Below are 14,231 nucleotides of genomic sequence, written 5' to 3' on the forward strand. Positions count from 1 at the left end.
CCCCCTCTCTCTCCATCTCTCCATCTGCTCCTCTCTCTCTCTCTCTCTCTCTCTCTCTCTCTCTCTCTCTCTCTCGTGTCATATCTAAAACCAAATATATTAAAACAAAGATAGAGAGTGGAGACTAATAAATGACCCAAATAACTTTATTTATTTGATGACGCTGAGTTACAATATAATAGCTAAACATTGCTATGTACACAATTATCTTGGTCCCTCATCACATGTACATATCTAAATCCAAATAGATTAAAACAAAGATATAGAGTGAAGAATAATAAATGACCCAAATATATTTATTTATTTGATGACATTGAGTTACAATATAGAAGCTAAACATTACTATGTACACAATTATCTTGGTTCCCTCATCACATTTTAGGATGTGCCATGACCGCATCTCCACCAAGACCATGTGTCGCCTCCGTTGTGTGCTCAAATTCCCCACCATGCGCTGCAAAAACTATAATCAAATTTTAGTTAGTGACAATGCTCTTAGCAAAGACTACATTAATACTGAAAGTTAACTAAGAAGTCAAAGAAGACAGTATTTGAAACCAATCACCTATTAAATGAATCCTATGACACACATTGTGTACCCTGTTTGAAAGGCGTGTTCTTGATATAGTCCGATGCTAACCCAGGATATGCATGAAGAACTTCTACATATGGGAGTAAATTCATGAGGAGCACATTGTCATTGCTTGCTCCATTGTAACTCCTTACTGTGACAAGCATATGTCGTGGGTTTTCGATTGCCTTCTCAGGATTGTAATCTACTAGAACGGTGTCTAGAGGGTCCGTGATGTATGAGGCTACCAATTTAGATCTAAAGTTCTTCACAAACACCAAATTGAATTTTGGATACTTGTTTTTGCAGTGCCTCTCTTCACAGTGTCCTTGATGCAGGCAAAACTTGGAAAATGTATCACCATACCCAGCCTCTTTGTATTTACTCTTAATTAAATCGATAATGGGGGTGACATTTTCCTCTTGCATGGAGCTCCAAACCCCTACATCGAATAGATGAAACATCACCCTCAACAATAGCAATATCCCAGGTCGCAATGACACACCCATTTGCCCTACATTAAGAATTTTTGCAGTGTGGAAAGGAGAACTTTCCCACTACCATCATTTCAACAGGACACCATTAACATCGAATACTATGAGTTTCCTTTTGGCATGGCAAGAAGGAAGTGTGCCTATGCCTTCACGACGATCAATTACAAAACAGATCTTACTTAGCATCATATTAGGAGGGATACATAATTACCATTTCACACTGATAGCTGTTTTTCGGCTCTCCATAATTGCCATAGTAAGTTACTCCACCCTACCAAATTCACCCAAACGCTATGGCTATCCCTACCATTTCACTGTACATAGGCGTGTGTGAGTTAGGGGGCTTTTCCCATATCTTCTTAAAAACCCTCAGCTAGCTAGTCACTGGGCTAGTTGAGCCAAAAAAAAAAAAGTATATTATGGACTCTTTGTGTGTAAATATTTCATTGTATATATGGCCTAAATATAGGGATTTTTTATAATTATTTTGGTATTTTATTTAAATATTTCTACTTAGGTATGTGTTTTATTAAACCTATGTACACCTTCTTTCATCCTCTTACACCATAATTATATTTTTTGCCAATATGTACATACTCTAACCTCATATTTTTCCTTTATTTAAATCACTCCCACATTTTCACCCTCACCCTTTCACTGTATATAGGTGCGTGTGAGTTAGGGGACTTTTCCCATATCTCCTTACTGAAATAAAAAACCCTTAATTAGCTAGGCATTGGGCTAGTTGAGCCAAAAAAATAAAAAATATAAAAAATATAAGTGTATTATGGCCCATGCGTATGTAAATATTTCTTTGTATATAGGGCCTAAATAAAAGATTTTTTCATAATTATTTTGGTATTTATTAAAATATTTCTACCTAGGTCTGTGTTATTTATGCTCTGTACCTTGCCTCACCATTACCACAATTTTTCTTACCATTTTTCATACTCTTTATTCCATATAGAAATATTTTCATGTAAGCTTCTCTTATATTTGGTGTAACTCCACCCCAACAAAAATCCAAAAAAACTAGTTTTATTTATGTGTATATTTTTTCACTATTGTGATTTTTCCCTTCCTACATCTATTTTGTTTTTTTTTCTAAAAAATTAGAACACCAAAAATATTTATCTTTTTATGATAGCCTCATAATGAGAGAGATTTCTTTTGACCCCTTGATATTTTTTCCACTTATATTATTTATATTTGACATGTACATATTTTTTAAACCCCTCAATATTTGATTTTCTTAGTTGTACTATTCACTTATATCATGATCTCAACAATATCTTCAATTATAGACCTACCAAATAAGGTCAAGGGTAGGTGGCATGCATACATGCACTATGGAGGGCTCACTCTTGGAGGTATTCAAAAGAATCATCCAAAGAAGGACCCCACAAGGACCTTGTGCAGTGGAAAAAAACGGTCGGTTTTGCTGAATTTTTAAGTTCACTTGCTCTCTGAATTTGAAAAGGTGATACAAACAAAAGTTGTAGCTCGTGGGCTGAACTTTTGCCTCAAATTTTTTCATATTTTGTTGAGCTACGAGCTGTGAGCTATGATTTTATTAGTGGACCCCAGTTTTCCCATGCTATGCAGCCACACTCTCTCTTCCATTTTATCATTTTCCTCTTTCACACACACTTCTCCACTCATCATCCCCACCTCTCTCACCACTCCTCTCTGCACCCTACTCACCTTCTCCTCAACCTTGAAGAATAAGAGAAACCATGGTGAACTCATACCTCCCACACACAATTCCATTCCAAAATTGACCACCTAGTCTCATTTTTCCTCCTCCAAATTATCCATATCTATAAAAAAAACCACAAAATTCAGCCTCTTCTCTTAAAAGACAGCATCATGGTGGTTGATTACTCAGCTTCAATTACCTTGTCTCTCAAGGAAGGTCAAGAGTGGAGAAAAAATGTACCGTCAAAGCTAGTGGACCGTCAACAAGCATCAAAATTGGCCCTACTCAAGACACTTGGAGCATCAACCTTGTAAGAAATCCACCTTTTCTTACCTCTTAAGAGTTTTTCTTCCTTATTTGTATCCTACATGGATACTCCCATTGTAAATATCCAATTCCATTTGTAAATTATTACTAACTCTACTAACACTAACCCACTATGAAAAGTCCTATCACCTCCATTTCTCTCCTCTCTCTTTCCCCACCAACTTCTTGATAATTCCAAGCAAAAGAAATTAGATAAATTGCTGAAAATCTAACCCAACCATGGTTAGAGGAGTAACCCTAGCCTTCAAAATTGCTATTAAAGGAGGGTGTAGCTAGCACAAAAAGGGGGGGAGCCATAAGCAAGAGCACTATGCTATAGCTTGAGAAGCCAAGCTCAACCTCTCTAGAAGGAGCTCTTGAGTGGAAGCTCATTGTCTTATGCATGCGCATGTGTTGTAATGGGGAATTAGCAAGGGAACTCTGTGCCATTGTAAGAGAGAGAGTGATCATTCAATTGAGAGTAGGAAATCTATCATTTCTCCTACTAGTGTAAGCCCAACATTTGCTGAATCAAGGAGGGTGGATTTGGACTAAGCTTGGATACTTTGTCTGCCTTCCAATGTGAAGTAATGGACAACAATGATGCGCAAGTGTCTTGGTGTTTTTTGTTAAGTTCTTGATAGCTTGTCTCTGGTGTTGTCATCAATCTAGCCATAAATCCCACATACTGTAAGAGGGCGACAGGGTGGAGAGGACTCCCCTGGCCTTAAGACAGTGATTGGGGTGGCTTTTCTTGTGATGTGTTGTGGTGAAATTTATGCAAGCTATGTTGAACAAATACTAATCTCACTTTGATTTGTCATGACAGATTTGTAAGAAGGTATTAATGCAACAAGCACCCCCTCCCCCTTTCTCTCTCTTTCTTAAATATATAGTTTTGTTTGCTTGATCATTGATATATAGTTGTGTTTGCTTGATCATTGCCGATACGTTTCAAAGCAGCCCAAGCACTATCTCTCTCTCTCTCTCTCTCTCTCTCTCTCTCTCTCTCTCTCTCTCTCTCTCTCTCTCTCTCTCTCTCTCTCTCGTATTTTAGTGTGTGAGAGTGTTCCATTGGTGTTAGGGTTAGTGTAAATTCCTTGCTTGTTTGTGGGTTGCTCTAATGATTCTCCTCTTTTGCGTCCTAGTTCGCTCTTAAACTAGGTGGTGCCCCTTGTGTAGTTGGGATTTGGCTGGGGGTTTGTTGTTTGGTTTGTGTTGTGTTGTGCCCCAGCCCCATTGAGCACCACGGGAGCCTTGAAGGGTGTCTAGAGGTTGCTCTTCTTGTTGCCCGCCCCGGACCGCTTCAACACTACTCGAGGAAGAAAGACACTTACCATTACATAGATGTTGCAATTCTTCCATTGACTCTTCTCTATCTAGCAATAGTACATGTCGACCCATTCACATCCCCGGACGTGCAAGAAGACCACAACCAGCATACATTTGTAATACTACATTACCCTCCTCTGAATAGAAAGAGAGTAGCTTCTCGTGTAAAGTTGGACTTCTCTCCATGCCCCCTACAGAGATATCATCATTCTAAATGCATGTCTGGAAATTTAGATATGCAAATACAATGGAGGTGAACTTGTTGACAACTCATGGCATACCTCGCCAAGGAGAGCCATCCGTTTTGAGTTTCCAATGACTGGCGGTGTAGTAATCACAGATAACATCCAAATCAGGCTTTCGATTCAATCTATAGGCACCAATTTTGCAGAATACAATGATTTCCAAGAATCACATCTGTTGGACTTAAGACTCATAATGAGGACACACTCTATCACACACTAATTTTCCAAAGAAAGAAAATAGTTTTACCTACCGCAACACCACCATGAAGGCTGAATGGAGTAGCACACAGGATGTTGTATGGTCAAGATAGTACCCATTTTGATTTTCTAAGCTCGCTAATGCACATGCATGTTCTCGACAACATAACAACACAAGATTTCCCTTCTCATCAAGATACTCCTTGGCAATACCAAATACCTTCTGGTTTTGATTGAGTTCCAAATGGTTCCATTTGGGGATACTGGGTGATGTTATCCAGACGTGCTTGTGTTGGTTGGTAGATGTCAAAATATTGCATCGCAACCTGCATTTTTTGTCGCGCCTTGCACCCAAAAGATTTGCCTAGCTACTATAGCAATATTTGTGAGTAGGGCACCCACATCTCCCTTGCCCGTCTTGTTAGCTGCTCCCAAAGGATCAATAGCTAAAACCGCAGGATCTTATTTTAAATAAATGAATATCCAGTTATTAAGGTGAGACAGTAATACCAGGAGTACCTCAAGTTGTTAGCATACCAAAGCTATGTGCCATTGAATTATGCACTTCATTGTGAGGTGGAGTGTTGCATTGCACCATGACATCTGGATATAACAAACAGGTAAGTGACTGTATTTTATATACTTAAAGATATCTTCTCTTTGTTTCTATACACCTGATCACCTCCAACATGAAGAGCAGGCTCTCCGCGGTGACCAGTCTCTGCTACTGTAGACAATATTGTTGAAACTTCGGTTATTGTGCCATTTGTATCCACCCACTACAATAAATACCTTGCTTACTGCACAACATATACCACAATCAATCATTCTATACTTATGAGGTAGAACGATAATTGTTGGCATTTCCTTAGAGCGTATGGCATCCTGCAATCCTTCACTTTTAGTGGACGCCTGGTGTTGTATATGAGTAGGCCCTATATTAATTCCAATATTTGTGCATTGTCGTTGTGCCTGCTCATGTGCCTTGTCATGCGGAGGAAGAACATGAGGGTGTGAAGTGGTATGAGATGCTGGTGGCACTTGTTCAGGATCTGGGACATGACTATGAGCTTCTGATGGCAATGGTTCTTGTTTTTGCTGGGGAGGATTGAGGAGTATTTGGATGGTTCAGACTCTTGATGTGTTGTGGAACTATTAGGAGCTTGAATTTTCCCCTGTATACCCACAGATTCCATGGGTACATGGGTTGGAAGATGAGGTGACTCGATTAATGTGCCTTGGTTCTCTAGGCTTCTTGGTGGGTTCCATGCGGACAAGGGTCTCGGTGTTAATAGGTTCTCTCCCATTTTTTGTGTGTCTCCCTCTTGACCTGCTTGCGGACTTGAAGTACTAACCTTGTTTGGAGGCATCAGAGTATCTCTGTCCATTACTTGACCTTTATCCTTCTTTGTGTTGCTCCCCTGTGGAGAACATATAAATTACACGAGTACTATTAGTACAACCTTTCCATTCAGGCAACAATAAGGGTGTGCAAAAAATTGCCTAGGTAGATTGTGGGGATCTTGTAGGTTTACTTGTTGGAGAAGGCGGCACATTACTTTCGTCTTCATCATCCTCAAACTCCAAGGGACATTCACCATCGCTGCGCCTTGGTTCACTATCCTCCTCCTCCTCTTCTTTGTTATGTGTCTCCTCAGTCACAACATCTTTTCCTTTTAGGGAACGGAGGCTCTTACCTTGGAAAAATTAATTTCACGGGTTGGAATTAAATCCTCACATGACTTGAAAATACTTTAACTATGTCTTTGTATGCTTTTACTTCTTCTTGATGTCTTTTAACTATGCCGATCTCTGCCTCCCTGAAGTGCTCCCGCTTGTTGGGGGGGAATGTGTCCTTTGCAAAGTCACTGAAAAGAGGATACTCAACATACACTTTTTTTGGCCACAATGCCATTAGGCAAAATTTGGACTCACAAAGGGGCCCTTTAAGGAGTTTGATTTTACCTATCTCTACCAAAACGGGCGCATGGATAAATTTTTGCAAGCAAACTCCAAAGTTGGCGAAGGTTTGACAGTTAGGATGTCCTCTTCAAGATTTATCTACTGATATATAGCACGCCATGAGATTCCTCATATTTTAAAAGATTCTTTTTTTATTCACTTAGATTCGGACAGATCATTGGTGTCACATCATAGGTGAATCAAAAAAGGAATCTTCTAAAATATGAGGAATCGCATGGCGTGCTATATATCAATAGATAGATCTTGAAGAGGAAATTCTAACTGTCAAACCTCCGCCAAATTTGGAGTTTGTTTGCAAAAATTTATCCATGCACCCGTTTTGGTAGAGAGAGGTAAAGTCAAACTCCTTAAAGGGCCCCTTTGTGAGTCCAAATTTTTCCTAATGTGTAGGTTGTTCTTCCGTATACATGCATGTAGTGTGCTTCACATTGAGCCACTCTTTTGTAACTGGAACTCTATCTGTCCAACCCATGTGCCACACCTATCTAGTATATTTTTGCCAAAATATATTTATTGTCAACCACCCAAATCTTTTAGGGTTTAAGAATCAATTAGGACAAGATTACATACCTGTAAAAATGCACGTTTGGCAGCCATGTTAATACCCTCCTTCTGTTTTTTCTTGTTAACTTTGAGTCCACCTTTCAATCTCTCACTCTCCACTTCATACAATGTGCCACTGCACGTCGATTGCCACTCCCATATAGTTGTCACAAGGGTGTCATTTTTGGGGAGACGGCATGATTTCTTTAGCAAAGCATAATGTCTTCTAGCCTCATTCACAAGTTGATTTCACCATGTCTCTCGACGTAACCAAGCGTGAAACACGGAGTGGTCTTCTACATTATCACACAACTACGTTATATAATACTATACTCTTTTTTTTGTGAAAAATTTATCGCAAAATGACCTTGGTGCGTATTTTAGGCTTGGATATAACGTGGTTGGGTCATTGTTAACCAAGGCCTTAGCACGTTGCTACGATGATTGACCGGTAGGTCGGCCCATGTAAGACTATATATTCGATCATCTGTCAACCACTTTGGTCTCCTTCTCTAGTCTATGTCCATAAGCAATCTAGAAACAAATGTTAAAACTTTTTAAGTAGCATGTGAATGTAAGCTTAACTCCCTGTGAAAGAAATCCCTATTAGTTTTACCTCCACCACTCTTGTCCTAAGTTTGGATTTGCAATTGCGAATGCCCTTTGCATATTTTTTTGGCTTTTCTTGTCCGCCTTATAGAATGCGTTGCGGTAATGGGTAGTGAACTCCTCCGTTGAGAGCTCATTTCGCTTCTTACTTATAGATTGCAAAGACTTTGTATACTTTGCCTGAATCGTGACATTAGTTCATTCTTTGTTTGATCCACTACATTGTCATGGTGAGAATAACCTAAAGGACAATGAAACTTACCGGATATAGAAGTTGTGATAGCACGATAAGAGGAACCTTGTACCAGCGTCTCCGCAATCCCCCACGCTTATTCATTTCAGCATCTAATTCGCGTTGCAACCAACCTGGAACATCTTCCTCCAAACCCTTAAGCAATGTATCCATGTTGGCTGTGCCCATTGCTCTTACCATACATAGAATATCTATGAAGGAAGTTTTTATGTAGCGTTTATCATTAATCTTGTGCCAACAAAACTTACACCATTAAAAGACTAGGAAGCGATAATCATGCTATAGCTATGCTTATCGAATTGACTAGGAAGCAATAATCATGCTATAGCTAAGCTTATATTCGACTAGGATGTGTTAATTATGTTATAGCTAAGCTTACCGATTCAAACATGCCACCACAATGAGAACTTGTCCCTCGTTCTCACTGTGCAGGCTTCCACACAGCAATGATACTTAGGATCCTCTTTGTGAGCTGCATAGCAAAATCATCTTGCATTGTTTCACAAAATTCATCTCATCTTGATATTGAGTAGAAAACAATAGTCTAAAAAGTAATGTACTTGTATCAATTTGTGCATTCCATGCCCGAAGACGGTGATCCCCATCCCATGTGCACAACATTTTTCCTTTCACGTCCCTCCACCCGGATTTACGAAATTGTTTCTCAAAATCCTCATTAAGTTGCATCCAGATTGGATCCCAAGTTTTCCAAATAGCATGAATAACTTCTACTAGTGGATCTAGATCTCGAGTCCTTATTGAAATCATGTGGAACATATCCATTTCTAGAGAACTCCAATGCTAGATTGTTCACCCGATCTTGCACTAGCCGTACCGCTGGATGTGGCAACAAGCGGCACAATGGCACTGGTGGCAGTGGTGCCTTGCGAGTATCCTGTATAACCGTACTTTAAAAGTATTAAATCTTGTAGTTTGTTTCAGGAATGTTAGATGAGCATACCATGTTAGAAATTACCAACCTGAAGGCGGTGCGAAGTGTCATCGAGCAAATCCCATTTCAGTGTTGATTTCTCGGTAATAGTAAAAAGACCGCGATCTTCATCCCCTGCATCCTCTCTTTCGTCATCTTCTTCACTTGAGTAGTTTGCAATAGGGACGTGGTACTTTGATGGTACCAGTACCTTGTATTGTGTAGTGCCCTCTACACTGGCTTTCACTGGCTTCTCCACTCCTTTTGCTTTGGTGACTTCTTTCTTTGTGCTAGCCGCATCCTTTTTCAAAGAAATTCTACCCTTTTTCTTTGGGGGCTCCCAAATAGAGTCCTCTTCTTTCTGTGCTCGTGTTAGCCACTTGATTTCAACAACATCACTTGCTTGATCTGCAATTATTTTCTTGACACCCGTTGACTACTTGGCCATAGGCAAATAATTATTAGCCTAGGTTACAACGATTAATTTCATGAGTAAATGGTGCACTAAACTCTAGTGGCTTACCTCTACATCAAGAGTCTTTGGAGGAGGCTTTGAAATGCTTGGTTTGGGTGGAGCACCCGATGCTATGCTAGTGGCTCATGGAGCGACAGGTACTGAACCTTTGCCTCCAGAGGATACAATTCGTTGTCCTTTTGCCTGGACACAAAATGTTAGATGTTGCTTTCAAAAGAGAGCATGTAAGACTGAATAAAATTAAGAGGTCTCATTACCAATTCTCTTATCGGCCACGCGACAAACATATCCACTGCTGCACCTAAGGTGCACACATCATCGTCAATGGGTGGATATGTGGCAACATGAGACCGGGAATTGATGCCGATTGGACGGCTACTCCCAATGTGCCTGTAGGCAACTCTCTTCCATGTAGCGTTTCGTGGGGTAGAGACTGTATCACAATTCCTGATCCAACTCCTTGCCCTTTCTTAAGAGCACCACGTGCTCATTCTTGCTAAAAGACAAATTTTTCATAGCCATCTGTTTCCCGCAAGAAATTGAAATGAAATCTATAAATCTCAATACTATTACACACTACTTCCCTTAGGTTGTGATGTTCTTCTTGATACTCACACAAGTTTCATTTTCATAGATGAAAGCCTTGCGGGGAGAGAGAGAGAGAGAGAGAGAGAGAGAGAGAGAGAGAGAGAGAGAGAGAGAGAGAGAGAGAGAGAGAGAGAGAGGATGGCCGATGGAGAGGACATGGATGGAGAGACAGAGAGAGAGAGGGATAGGGAGGATGACCGACGGAGAGGACAAGGATGGAGATAGAGGACTAGGAGGGGAGGTGAGGGACAGGAAGAGGAAGAAAGAAGGGAGGAGAGAGGAAAATTGGTGGGAGGGATACAGGAGGAGGGAAAAGGAGAGAGGTAGAGGGGATGAGGGATAGAGAGAGGATAGCTAAGAGGGGAGGAGAGGGTGAGAAGGAAGGGGGTAGAGAGGGAGTAGGATGGGAGGAGGAGGAAAGAAGGGAGTACCATATCTCTTTGCAGCAACAACATCAAATGTTCCTCTCAATATTTACTCCTCTTTTTATACTGTAGAGAGGGGATAGATCAAGTTGGGATAGGTTCCACTTTACAGATTTACCATACCCCAGTTTTAGCACCACCCGTTGTGTGCTTAATGGTTAAGGTAGTTGACGTGTATTCAAGCTAGTTTTAGGGTTTGAGTTCAAATCTGGTGCATAAGAAACTTAAACTAGCCCTTGGTTGTTCTAATTCCTATGCAGCACCACAACAGATGATTTGTTTTTTCCAACTTTGGCCCATTGTCTGACATTTGTAGCACTCATCAAAATTATATTTGGTGCTTGCATGTTCAAGATAGTCCAGCACCAGCTTAAAGGTTTTAAAACTGGGGGTTCTACCCTAGAGACATCCATCGTCTATTAGGAAACATGACTTGACCTTCGATGAACTTTTCAAGTTTCATGCGACATTTGTGTGTGGTGCTGGTCTCTTTTCATTTTAGGGGACTTGAAAAAATCGAAGCCCTTCCAGGCCGAGGGCGTCTAGGTCGCCCCCCAGTGCCATCACCTCAGGCATAATTCTGCAAGTTTTCTCTCGGCTCTCCATAGCTCGCTTTCATAGCTTGTGAATGCAATATAGTGAGAGAGAGAGAAAATAAGCTAAGAGAGGAGGTTTTATAGGTTTCCTCTAGCCGACCGCCGCCATGCTCGACGGAAGGCTTACAATGTGTGTGTGTGTGTGTGTGTGTGTGAGAGAGAGAGAGAGAGAGAGAGAGAGAGAGAGAGAGAGAGAGAGAGAGAGAGAGAGAGAGAGAGAGAGAGAGAGAGAGAGAGAGAGAGAGAGAGAGAGAGAGAGAAACGACGACGGGTAGCTGATGTGTGACATCTCTATGCATCACTTTGGTGCAATGTTTAGAGGTTTTTGTGATCGTGGAGGGGGAAGTGTGTCACATGCTATGCGAGGTGTATGTCTCTTTTGTAGCTTCACGCCATTGAGCTCATGCCCTTAATGTGGGTGGGCCAACATCCAGCCCCATGTTTTTTCAAGAGCAACCCGTGTGAGACCCCAAGTGTGTGTGTGTGTGTGTGTGTGTGTGTGTGTGTGTGTGAGAGAGAGAGAGAGAGAGAGAGAGAGAGAGAGAGAGAGAGAGAGAGAGAGAGAGAGAGAGAGAGAGAGAGAGCTTACTAGGGAATTGCAGAGCAAGTGCCTCAAAGCTCACGAAGGTGCCGCAGAGCAGGCGTCGAAGAAGATGGTGGTGCACCAACTGGGTCACGAAGGTGATGGCGAAGAAGGCATGCGAGACGCACATCATGCGAAGGTGACAGCCCAGGAGGCGTGCGAGAAACACAGAACACAACAAAAAAATAAAGGAGCAATAGCGATACGCTATTGCTCCCTTTATTTTTGGTCTTAAAAAAAGCCAAAAAAAGGTAGCAATAGCGATATCACTATTGCTCCTTCTTTTGGGGCATGAAGCCCAGTCTTCGCTATACACCCATAAAAAGAAGGGAAAATTACCAAAATACCCCTCAAATTTCAAAAATTCCCAACACACCCCCAATATTTTGTCACAAAGTTCCCAAAATGCCCTTCAATTTTTCCAAAATTCCCAAAGTCCCCCTGGTCATGAGATTAAATTTCTTGAAAGATGAAAAAATTTGTAGCTTTTCATAAGAAGACTGATTGTCTATCAATACAAGATGCTAAAAGTAGAATTTGGGTATGTTGCGTAGGCTTTGGAGATGAATTTCTTCATTATTTTTAGACATAATTGCCCTTTTGGCAAGGTAATTTGTGACTAATTATGTGCTAAGCACTAAAAAACGGATCTAAATTGTAAAAAAAGGAATAAAGATTAGAAAATCTTGAGCAATCCAACCAAAATATATGGAAGGGTATTTTGGTAATTTTTGAAATTTGAGGGGTATTTTGGGAATTTCCATGAATTAGAGGGGTATTTTGGTAATTTTCCCTTTTTGTTAATTTCAAAACAATATATGGACTTCCAATGTCAACGGTTGATTTTAGACAAGTACCTTTACCCATCAAACTTTCATGAGTTTAATAATTCACTGTAATTTTTAAACGGTAGCTCACATTTTTGCCCATAAAATATGAGCAAAACAACTATAATGGGGTGAAAGCATGTTAACGTGTTGCGCTTTTTGTGCTAGTTAACATATGCCAACAAGCACATATTATAAGCATAACACATGGATAGGACAGTCATGTTTTTAAAATAGTGTGGGCCACCATCATGAACTATACAAAGTGTGATACTTGGACTTCGAAAAAATGAATCGTAATATTTTTAAAACCTCTAACAGTTAAGCTCAGTCGTTACGTTGAGGTAGTGGTGCAGTCATGAAGCATGGAGAAAAGCACAGCACAGGGGCCACAGGTCAGAGAGAGGGAGAAAAGCGATTGCGAGCTGCAAGCAAGTCTGTAGTGAGAGGCCAGCAGTTAGCCCAAGTGGAGGATAGCTCACCAGCCACCTCCAACAACAATCTAGACAGTACTCCACAAAGAAGGAAGTCGAGGGGCAAAGGTTCTGTTGCTTCTCCTTCGCCCTGCAAAAGATTGAATCCTTCTAATTCCCACGGATCCCCAATGTCAAAGTACATGCATGCAGAGAAGGGGAAGCAGGACTCAGGTACTCTCTCTCTCTCTGTCTCTCTCTAATGAGGGGGCCACATTTGGAAGTTGTAAATCAAGCAAAGCATGACACATTTCTCCAGCATGCCCCGACTACTAATCTGTTAGTGAATCCTCTCACCTATGAGAAAATTCTGTTGGTAAGCATATGTTGCAATCAACAAAGAGGACTATGCATTCAGCTTATATGCTTTTTTTTTGCAGTAGCCCCTGGCTACAATCTAGGTGTGGATTCTCTCACACTGATCAGGTGCTTGTGAATTGCCTTAGGAATTCAAGGTGCATTCTTAGATGATTGCATCTAAGGAGAGCCCACGCAATTGCCTGTGTATAAATTATTTGACACCCAATTCTAGTGGGGTTTTGTAAGGTTTTAATCTTATAATCCTGTGTGATGTGCAGGCCGATCGAAAGCTCCCAAGCTGAACATCCCACTGCAAGAAAAGTTTTGTGTAAGAGTATAAGAGTTTAATGTTGTCCATGGCCTCTCCATGGATGGTGATGACCCCAGATTGGTGAAGTGGGAGCAGATTACAGATTTGGAGTGGTTTAGTGTATTCAAGAGGCGAAGGATCGCAACAATATCGCTTCAAATGCAGTAACATTCATGGAGACATGTATGACCAAGTACTTCAGCTGCACTACAGGGTGTACCAGAAGCCCCTCACCAACATGGAAATTAATTTGGCTTCGAAGGGTTTTGTAAAACAATTCAGTCCAGTGGCAATTGCAAGTGGCTCAATTATGTAGTTCAATTGGGCTGAGTTTGCTGTCCAGCATTTGTAGGACCTTCGATAAAAAGGATACTACAATGCCCATGTTGAAAAGTGGAGGGTGCGTAATACCCACCCCTCAAGTCAAAAAACAGAGGAGGGCTCCACGGAAAAAAAGGACGATTGCAATGGCCAAGTAGCTCCGAACATT

The 14,231-nt window shown here is 40.9% G+C and overlaps 1 pseudogene; it reads right to left on the reverse strand.

The window, feature by feature from the left end:
• Positions 1 to 371: 371 nt before the first annotated feature.
• On the reverse strand, positions 372 to 12,761 carry LOC147458938 (uncharacterized; annotated as a pseudogene).
• Positions 12,762 to 14,231: the final 1,470 nt, after the last annotated feature.

The sequence above is a fragment of the Adiantum capillus-veneris genome, chromosome 4 (assembly GCF_014529385.1).
Source record: "Adiantum capillus-veneris isolate H3 chromosome 4, ASM1452938v2, whole genome shotgun sequence".
Classification (NCBI taxonomy): domain Eukaryota; kingdom Viridiplantae; phylum Streptophyta; class Polypodiopsida; order Polypodiales; family Pteridaceae; genus Adiantum; species Adiantum capillus-veneris.